Below are 10,780 nucleotides of genomic sequence, written 5' to 3'. Positions count from 1 at the left end.
GGCCGGATTATCGTGGGTTTTTCCGGCGAGATGCCATTGGATTTAAGTCCTAAAAGTGGTATGGTTTTGTTCTACTCATTGTAAGCTTCATTTTGGTACAAATTTCATGTATTTTGGTTGAAAAATGAAGAAGATATGACGATTAGAAGTTTTTCCAGTTTCCGGCGATGCAGACAGCTGCCAGTGGCCGGCTACAACTCCGGCGAGGATCACTGGAGAAGATGATGAATATTCCGTCAACTTTGATGGAACATACTAATGGCGTCAGGTATATTTAACGATATATTCCATTTTTGGACGGAATATTCCTTAACACAGTTAAGGTTTCCGTACATGTGCCAGGCATTTGCTTGCGTGTGGCCGGCGCGTGAGTGGTCGGAAAATTATTTTTAAAATATGGGGAAGTTCATGGTGTTGAGTAAATCACGTTGGTATATTCAAACACCCCATTTGAGCAATGTTTGAGAAGTTATTAGCTAGTTTCGTTTATGTGCTTTAAATTAACGTTTATATAGTTGTTTCGCATATAGGTGAGACCTATCCTTAGGACGAGCATAGTCAATCGAGGCTTGGGGGCTACGACCCTTCCACATATCAGTGAGTGGCTTTTGGTTTTCGGTGTATACCTATATACTTGTGATTTTTCCCAGAAAATTGATTTAAATGAAATTATGTTTAGAAATGCCATGCCTATTGATTTATACGTAGATCATTGAATTAATATAGTGTGCATATTGTGATTTGACGCTGTGCACGCTCAGGTAAGTACCAGGTAAGTTGTAGATTGTTTATGTAATTGAAGATTATGTGAGATGTGTTGAGAGCTCATAAACCTGCACCCCAGTGTTAGTGCTCCCACCTGTGGTTAGGGCACAATCCTTCACGTGATGTTCACCTCTCGCACCATATGCTCACCTTGGATCCAAGTTAGGTGCACAGTCCTGTCATACAAACCACTATAGGTGGTTCCAACTCATAGATGACCCGCGATTATTCGCACAGTCTTCACGTGATCGTAACACTTAAGCATATTTATTTACACCCAGTCCTGTCATACATACCACTTTAGGTGGTTTTGACTCGTGTGTAGGTATATTTGTTGAGATGTGGGTTTGAGTCGTATAGGTCATGTTAGGTGACTCCGGTTAGATGGATGAGCTCTATATTCAGTCGTACAAGTCACGTTAGGTGACTCCAGCTGACATATCATTTGCATTGATTTATATCACTTGGCTTACATATTTTAGTGTTGAGATATTCGACATGGCATATTTATGAATTTTGCTATTTTAAGCATGTTTGTGGTATAGATATGTATTCTATTTTCTGGGAAACTATATAGGTTTTACGGCAAGAGGTTACAATCTTTGATAAATGAAATGGTTTTGAAAAGCTTTGTTTTTGCCCACTCACACTTTCTGTTTTGCGCCTTTCGAGATTCTAGTTAGGAGTGCTTTTTGGTGGCTTGCGAGGAATCCGCGGTAGCTCTGACATATTATCATCGTTGTATGGTCACCTTTGGGTGTTGTATAATTAGTAATTGTCCTGCTGGACTGCACTTAGGGTACTTATGCTCTAGTTGTGAATTCAAACTTATTTTTGTCCTCCACCTTATCTTAGTTAGTGCTCTAGTTCGTTTGGTTTTTATTTATTCGTATTTTTATATTATTATTGCTTCTGTACTGTGCACATGGCTACTTCACCCTCACCTGACGGCCAGCATGCCTTGATTTCGTTCGGGGTGTGTCAACTAGTATAACTTAAGAAGTATTATCTTATTGTTTTGATGAATGATTTTATATAATATAATTTGTTTGGTAATTTATAGGAAATTATGATGCACCATCATGATCTTTCACAAAGTAACAGTGCAAACAAGGGGCTTGGAAAATGAGAAGATAAAGACCATGGAGGCAATTTTTGTTGAATTGGAGAAGATGTTTAATCATTTTGTTGAACTTATATTGTATTAAACAAGTGTGACTGAAGGGATATCACAAGTCAAGTGCTACTTTGGTGATAATTTTGGAGATTGCTATTGGTACTTTAGTTTTTGTTCATCAAACGATACAATTTCCTTTCACTAAACGTCTTATTTTTCATGTACTACTAAGAAGCCAAACTAGTTTCATATGTTGATTTTCTTATGTATTCCTCTGTAGGTGTCTCAATGTAACTCTGCATTAATATACATACTCTCTGACCAGATACACAAATGACAATGCCCTAATTAAGTAAAACAAAAACGTTTTCACATAAGGTAGTTAACTCTGTTTGACATATGGAGAGGATTTGAAAGATGCTATCAAAGTATACATATAAAAAACAAAAGTCTCTTATTCGTTATAGATTTTTAGATTCCAACCCAAAATTATAAACAAAACTGAGACGAATCTCACACACTGTTTTACCCTCTCATACCAATTTGAGAAACAATCTATGTCCATACTAGACCATAGTCATCAGCATATACAAATACATTATTTATATCAAATAGAGACATCAACTTCTTCAACTCTAGGCATCTGAGACGCCTCGGTAATAACCACGGGGAGCTTGTGCTTCTCTCAATTCCTTGTCCTCGTAATGAACATCATGTACACAAATGACCCATAGATTATGAGATTCTAGATATTTTGGAAGACATATTAACACGGTAGCTTTCATTTTATGGGCGTCACTAAATGGAACAAGTTGATTACTATAATCTTGACAACTCCTAGAAAAAATGGAACACAATACATCTTAAAAAAGCGACTAAATTGTAAAACCAATCAAGGGGCATGGAAATGGAAAAAGGAATCTACTACTCACAGATGCAAAATGGTTGACATCGCAATGTTGGGAACTTTGCTTTGTATGGCTTTGCCCTTGTGGTTGTCTTTTATGCAGCTCTTCAACCTACTTGTATTCAAACACAAAAATAAAAAATAAAAAATAAAAAATAAACTCAAAACTATAAAAAAATAAGTAAAAATAAAAAATAAAAAAACCCAGAATTCGTGCAACTGCAATCCTTGACATACCAACACTAATAACAATAACAAAATGGACGAAAATAGCCTACTATCACAATTTTCAGACCAAAAGACAAAATTTCAAATACAAATTCAAATTATACAAAGACAGAAAACATACCATCAAATAATACATCAGGGAATGGATCATTTGGTTCCATTAGAATTGAAAAGAAAATGGAGAATTGAAAAAAAATTGAATTGAATTTTTAAATAATTCGAAAAACATTAATAATAACAAGAGCAAACCCTAATAAGAGAAAACCCTGCTCACATAAAAAAAAATTTGAACATAAAAATTAAGAATGGAGAAAAAGTAAATGTAATTCTTCAAAAACATACCTGATTCCTTGTTTTTGAAGATCGTCTGGCTTTTCTATTCAATTTTACCGCTGATCGTCGTTGCTCGGAGTTCATGTTGGAATGTATTAACTTATATACTTTAGACTAATAGGAAATCTTAGAACACCATTTTGACAATTACATCTCAGTTTCTAACCTGCAGTAGGCATGGTAATGATTCAAGAGGATTCTTATACTCATTGGGGGCCCAATATACTCTTATGATGATAGTCCCAAAAGCTAAGAGTGTTTTTCTCTGTGAGCAGGGAATCCAATATATAAAGCAAGGTTTACACAACTTCCATCTATTGTGGGAGTTGGTTACAGACCCCATTGCTTTCAGTTCCAATCGTGCATAAGTCGTGGATGTGTGGGATCAAGTACGTGCTTCAATTTGAAACACTATGGATGTAACTCCTCAATTATAGGAAATAGTTTTACACGTACACAAAACTCACACTGATTTATAATTAAAACATGCTGACTCATCTTTATCATCCAATAAGGATTCTTACATTCTCCCACTTGGACATTAACTAGTTGTTCTTAGAAACAACATGTTTATCATAAATCATTCCTTAGTGATTACTGTGAGTTTCACGCAATCTATATCCTATACATATCTACCAGTGACCCTTTAAAACACGAACTCCATAAAACAACGCATGTAAGACTACTGCATGCACCCTGAAATCACAATGTTTTAAAAGGACACTGTATAACATCAATGAAATATACATATATGTACAATCCATACTTGAATTATCACTACAAATGTCACGCCCTTTTTTTCAGTGCACAAGACTTTGCCATCTTATATAATAGGACTTCGAGTCCATACCATGTTTCCTGCACCAATCAAACTTACCCAATGTGTTCTTTGGAACAAACATCATTTACGTTTAGTGCTTTAATATGTTTGAGTCTTAAAACAAAATGGCAATTCAACATAAACAGAAAGGAAACAACAAATCATAAAAATGCAGTAGCACCTATGTCCAACATGATTCACTCCCACATTTCTGCGGATTCAAAGCTTTCATAGACTCCCATGCTTGTCACATGTTCCTTGAACACTCTGACTGATAAAGGTTTTGTCAAGGGATCATCCACCATCTTTTAAGTGTCAATGTGTTCCACTAGCACCTCACATTTCTTCACATGGTCCTTCACAGATAAATATTTTACATCCATTAGGTGAGTTGCATCAGACTTTTTGTTGTTCTTAGAAAAGAACACTACCGCCTTATTGTTACAATAAATGGTCAATGGCCTTCCAATTGTATCCATTATTCTCACGAAAATGATGAGATTCCTCAACCATATTCCCTTCTTTGTTGCTTCAAACAAAGCAATAAATTCAGCCTCCATGGTTGAAGTTGCTAGTGCCTTTTGTTAACACTTCTCCATGATATTGCAGCACCTCCCATAAAAAATATGCAGCCACTTATGGACTTCCTATCGTTGGTACACCCCACAAAGTCTGAATCTGTATACCCAATTAACTCTAGGTTCTCAACCTTTTTGTAAACCAACATAAAAGACTTGGTTCGTTGTAAGTATCTCAACACTTTCTTGGCTGCCACCCGGTGTTGCTCTCTTGGATTTGCTTGGTATCTACCAAGCACATTTATTGCATAAGCTAGATTAGGTCTTCTGTAAACTTATGCGTACATGAGGCTGCTTACTAAAGAGGCATAAGGTTTAGTAGACATGCCTTTTTTTTCAAATTCATTTCTCTTGCACTAAGATTTACTAAGTTGGTCACCTTTCCCCATTGGCACTTCTCTATCAGAACATTGTTGCATATTGAAACAATGCAGCACTCTATCTATATAAGCCTTTTGAGAGAGCCCCAACATTCCCTTTGATCTATCTTTCATAATTTCAATACCCAAGACAAAATAAGCATCACCTATGTCCTTTATTTTGAAGGTTTTTGACAATAATTCTCTTGTTTCCAGCAGCATATTCATCCAATTGCTAGCTAAGAGTATGTCATCCACATATAAGATAAGAAAGACAAATCTAGAACCACATACCTTAAGATATATGCAAGAACCCCAAGGCATATATGCAAGAACCACATACCTTAAGATATATGCAAGAACCACATACCTTTTGTTCAAACTTCATGAACCATTGTCTTGATGCTTACTTCAAACTATATATGGACTTATTTAATTTACAAACCATATTTTCCTCTCATTCCCTTACAAAACTCTAGGGCTGTTGCATATATATGTCTTCATCCAGCTCTCCATTAAGGAAAACTGTTTTGACATCCATTTGATGAAGTTCAAGATTAAAGTGTGCAACCGGTGAAAGAATCACTCTAAGATTATCCTTTGTCGAGACTGGGGATAACGTCTCAGTATAATCTATGCCTTCAGTTTGAGTGAAGCCTTTTGCCACGAGTCTCGCCTTATATCTCTCGATTTTTCCACTTGAGTCCCTCTTTGTTTTGAAGACCCATTTGCAACCAATTGCTTTCACATTTGTCGGTGCCTCAACCAAAGTCTACACGCTGTTCATTTGCATGGAATTTAACTCGTTGAGCATGGCTTCCTTCAAATAATTAGACTCCTCATATTCCATTGCTTCATTGAACGAGGTTGGATCTTCTTGCATCCTTTCATTTGCTCAATCTCCTGAAGATATACAAAATAATCACTAGGGATGGCTGACTTTCTAGTTCTCTGTGGTTGGACTCTCTTCTCAATTATGATTTGTTGTTCAAGCAACTCATCAAAAATCCTTGATGAATTCCCAATATCTGGTTGTATTCCACTATCTGTCGTAACTTCTTGTTGAAGCAACTCATTACATGCATGCGATGACGTTCAGGTTTGCGGATCACCATTAATGCTCCCAAGAGACTGATTAAAGCTATCAAAGTGAAATTCAATTTGTTGTTGAACTTCATTGACAACTCCCTGACCATTGCCAATAATCTCAATTCTCTCACTTCCTTGAAAATCACCAAGAGTAGTGTTAGGTAAAATACTCCCAGTTTCTACAAATTCAAAGCTCGAAGACCCCAACTGAGAATCATATGTTGCTTCCCCTTCTTCAATAAATTTTACAACCCCAATTTCAAAGATCTTCATGGGAAAGTTGGAAGAGTAGAACTTATATCCCTTTGTTCTTACTGGAAACCCCACAAAGTGGCACGATATGGTTCTTGAATCAAGTTTCTTCTCCTTAGGGTTATATACCCTCGCTTTTGCTCAACATCCACAAACTTGATTCAAGCTTGGTTTTCGTCCAATCCAAATCTCATAGGGAGTTTTACAAATTGACTTCATAGGAACCCTATTCAGTATGTAATTAGCCATTTGTAAGGCTTCTCCCCAAAGACTGTGTGGTAAATTAGAACGACACATCATGCTTCTCACCATCTCTATCAAAGTTTTGTTTCTTCTTTCAACCACACCATTTTGTTGCGGTATGCCTATTGATGTGTAATGTGCTTGGATCCCACATTGCTCCAGATAGAGTGCCAAAGGTCCTTTTGCTTGACTAATCTCATTATACCTGCCATAATATTCTCCTTCCCTATCAGACCTTAAAACTTTAATGGACATCCAATTGGTTCTGTACCTCATTTTTAAAGATTTTAAAACAATCAAACATTGAAGATTTATCTTTGACTAAAAAGAGATAAGTGAACCTTGAGAAATCGTCAATAAAAGAGACCATATACATATTGCCACAAAGAGTCTTAACTGGAAAAGGTCCACACACGTCCGTGTGTATCAACTCCAAAAGTTTTTTTACTCCTAATTGAACTCTTCTTCTATATTTTTGTTAATTTTCCCTTACAACAGTCAATACAATCTTTTAAATCATTGAAATCCAAGGTCGGCAAAATTCCTTCTTTTATTAGTCTTTCAATTCTTGCCTTAGATATGTGAGCTAACCTTTTGTGCCATAACATGGATGAAGATTCATTTGTGAGCAATCTCTTGCAAGATAAACTTGACTCAACAACCAAACAATTTGAATTTAATAAAAGTGAGCACAACAATTGCCATAAATCATTCATTAAGAAACAAATTCCAAGAACATTGTTTGGATTATTTTTCAAGAGAATTCAAATGCTTTCGTCGTCACCAATGAAAGCATAACTAGATTTTACAAGTTTAATTAAATTCCTTCTTAACGAAGTTACATAGAGTACATCGAATAATTCTAAAACATGGCCACTTGACAACTTCAACTTTAGATTGCCTATAGCTTCCACTGCCACTTTATTTCCATTGCCCACATATAGTTGAAAGACCTTTTTTTTTGTTGTTGTGACTCTTCTTGTGAATCCCTGCAAGCAATTGGTGATATGCACTGAACACCCACTGTCAAACCACCAAGACTTTGGAGGGACTTCAACAAGATTAGTTTCAAAACAAACAAAGAATTCAACAAAAGAAATACATTTATTAATTTTCCAATTCTTGCGTTTATCACAATCCCTCTTCAAATGCCCATATCTTTTGCAAAAATACATTTGACATTGTCCAAATTATCCCTAAGCATCTTAGGTCCCATAGAGGAAGAGTCAATTATAACATTACCATAAGAAGACAACTGCTTAGAGGTCTTACCAGACTGGTACATATGCTACTTACCCTTGTCACTTTGAACAAAGTTGATACGGTTGACAGTCTCATACATCATCATTTCTTCCTACTGAGCACAGATGGATATGAGTTCATCTAAGGTCAACTTCTCCTTTTGTGTATTATAAGAGACCTTCAACTAATCAAAGCTAGATGGTAGTGAAGTGGGTGACATATGCACCACAAAAGCTTCATCCACAGGCACCTCCAAGTCCTTGAGTTTTGCAGCAGTCTCGACCAGTTTGAAAATGTGCTCCCTGACACTCTTGTCTCCTTTGAACTTGAGAGATGTAAGTGTGGTCATTAAGTTCCCCATCTCAGCCTTCTCTGACTCCCTAAACTTTGCCCCGACAGCTTCCATGAAGTCCTTTGCTTTGTCACAAGTAGTGATGCCTCCTCTCACAGTCTCACTCATGGTCTTTTTTATGACCATAAGTGACATCCTTTTGGCTTTCTCCTACTTCTCATGCTTCAGTCTTTGTGCAGCAGTGGAAGTATTAGTGAGAGGTGCAGGTTCATCCTCCCTCAGTGCCAAATCAAGGTCCATTAAGCTCAGAACTATCTCGATATATTGCTTCCATTTTTTGTAATTGCCTCCATTAAATGGTTCAATGGAGGACAAACTCATAGTAGACGTATTCACTGTAGTGGACATTAATAATTATTAGTAAATGACCAATGCATGTTTATACCACCACACCTTTGAGCAAAAGGTATAAACTGCCATTGCGAAAGAAATCTTTTCATGCATCTAATTCAAGTCTTTGGATAAGAATGGTGACTGAGCAAAGACACTTTATTTGCAATTTAGAACTTTTGCCTACTCATACGTTCTTTCTTTTGAGAAAGAATATGGACGTTGCAGTAGTTTTAACATCACAGTACCTTCATTAGGTTTTAAAGTAAAAGAAACTCAAAAATGGCTATTAAATAAAACAAGCCAAACATAACAATTTACTGCAGTAAAATCATATAGGATCTAGGGCCTGTTAGATGGCTTTAATACCAAATGTTGGAATGTATTAACATATATACTTTAGACTAACAGGAAATCCTAGAACACCATTTTGATAATTACATCTCAGTTTCTAACCTACAGTAGACATGGTAATGATTCAAGAGGATTCTTCTACTCACTGGGAGACCAATATATTCTTATGGTGATAGTCAAAACCAACCCTAATTTCAACGGTCATTTAATTAGTGCCATACATATTATTCTTGTATGAATTATTGCCCTTTGCTTTATCAATGAAATGATGGGAGCATTGAAACTTACCTGATGTGACCTTCTATATGCAATTTGATGCATGGTGACAAGGTCACAGGCTGGCTAGTGGCTGTCACTATAATTTTAGATAAGGCCATATAACCATGATTTCTATTGTCATTGGATTTGGGAAGTGTTATTGGCATTCCAAAAATCTCATTTTACACTCCTCACAAGTGTATTTTTCTTTCCTAATATAGAAAGTTTGGAGTGTAGAATGAGATTTTTCGAATGCTAATAACAATTCCCTTGGATTTAGTACAATGTGTTTTGTTGTTTAATACAACCTAAAATTTAATTTGGGACCACCATATAAAGTATAAACCTCTTATCTCTTACTTTAGGAGGAAATGTTAGTGAAACTTTAGCAGCATTGGGTTTTTTCGCAGATCCGTGAGATAGTATGCATTCGAATCTTTTGCGGTTAGATGATGCTAAAAGACCTAATTCTTTTATCAATTTCTCGCGATATCATAAGGTCCTACCTATGTGAAAGAATTGGAAAGAAAATTGGAAAACGAAATTGGGTTTTGAAGCATTTATCCTTTTGATATCATTAGTCAATCTGCAGCATAGTGAATGCATAATTTGTTTGAACTATGTGCTTTGTTTGCTTTTCTTGCAATGACAATTTGATAATGGCTAATTAACTAATTAGGGAGTTCCAATAGTTTAACCCTTACGTTTTTGAAGTCGTTGATTGATGCATTAATATAAATGACAAAATTTTACTGTCTCTAAGTTGATGTTGTGTGGTTAGCCTTGAATGCAGTTGGATTCAAAGACATTGACATGTTGATTACTGAGACTGGATGACCATACCATGGAGATAATAACAAAGTTGAACCTAGTATGGAGAATGCAAGGGCATGTAATGGAAATTTGATTGCACATCTTAGATCCATGGTTGGGACTCCATTGATGCCTGGAAAATCTGTGGAGACGTTTATCTTCGCACTCTATGATGAGGATTTGAAACCTGGTTCATCCTCTGAGTAATCCTTTGGTCTGTTCAAGCCTGATCTAACTACGACATATGACATTGGTCTCACAAAGAGTAGCTAGGTGACGCATTCAAAACCTTCCAGCGAAATGTTCTCATACCGCACCACTTTGACATGTTATATTGTTGACTGCAAATCTAGATAATTCGTTATATGAATGGTTCAATACGTATGAGAACATAACATGTCCCTTATTTGGCCAGACCTTATAACGCCTATTATTTTATGCTTTACCATCTGCATGATTAATTATAACCTTTGGATTTCTACCCTTCAGACTCCATTAACACCAACGGTGTCTCCTTCACCCAAGCCTACTTCAGCACAGTGGTGTGTGCCCAAATCCAGCTTTCTTCTGCTCAATTACAGGCAAATCTTGACTATGCTTGCGGCCATGGTATTATTTGCAGTGCAATCCAACCAGGAGGCGCCTGTTTTGACCTAAACACTGTTGCATTGCACGCTGCCTATGCCATGAATCTGTATTATCATACTGGTGGCACAGTTCCTGTGAATTGTGATTTCTCA

Source organism: Pyrus communis, chromosome 2 (genome assembly GCF_963583255.1).
Source record: "Pyrus communis chromosome 2, drPyrComm1.1, whole genome shotgun sequence".
Taxonomy (NCBI): domain Eukaryota; kingdom Viridiplantae; phylum Streptophyta; class Magnoliopsida; order Rosales; family Rosaceae; genus Pyrus; species Pyrus communis.
Note: the sequence above shows the minus strand (reverse complement) of the source record.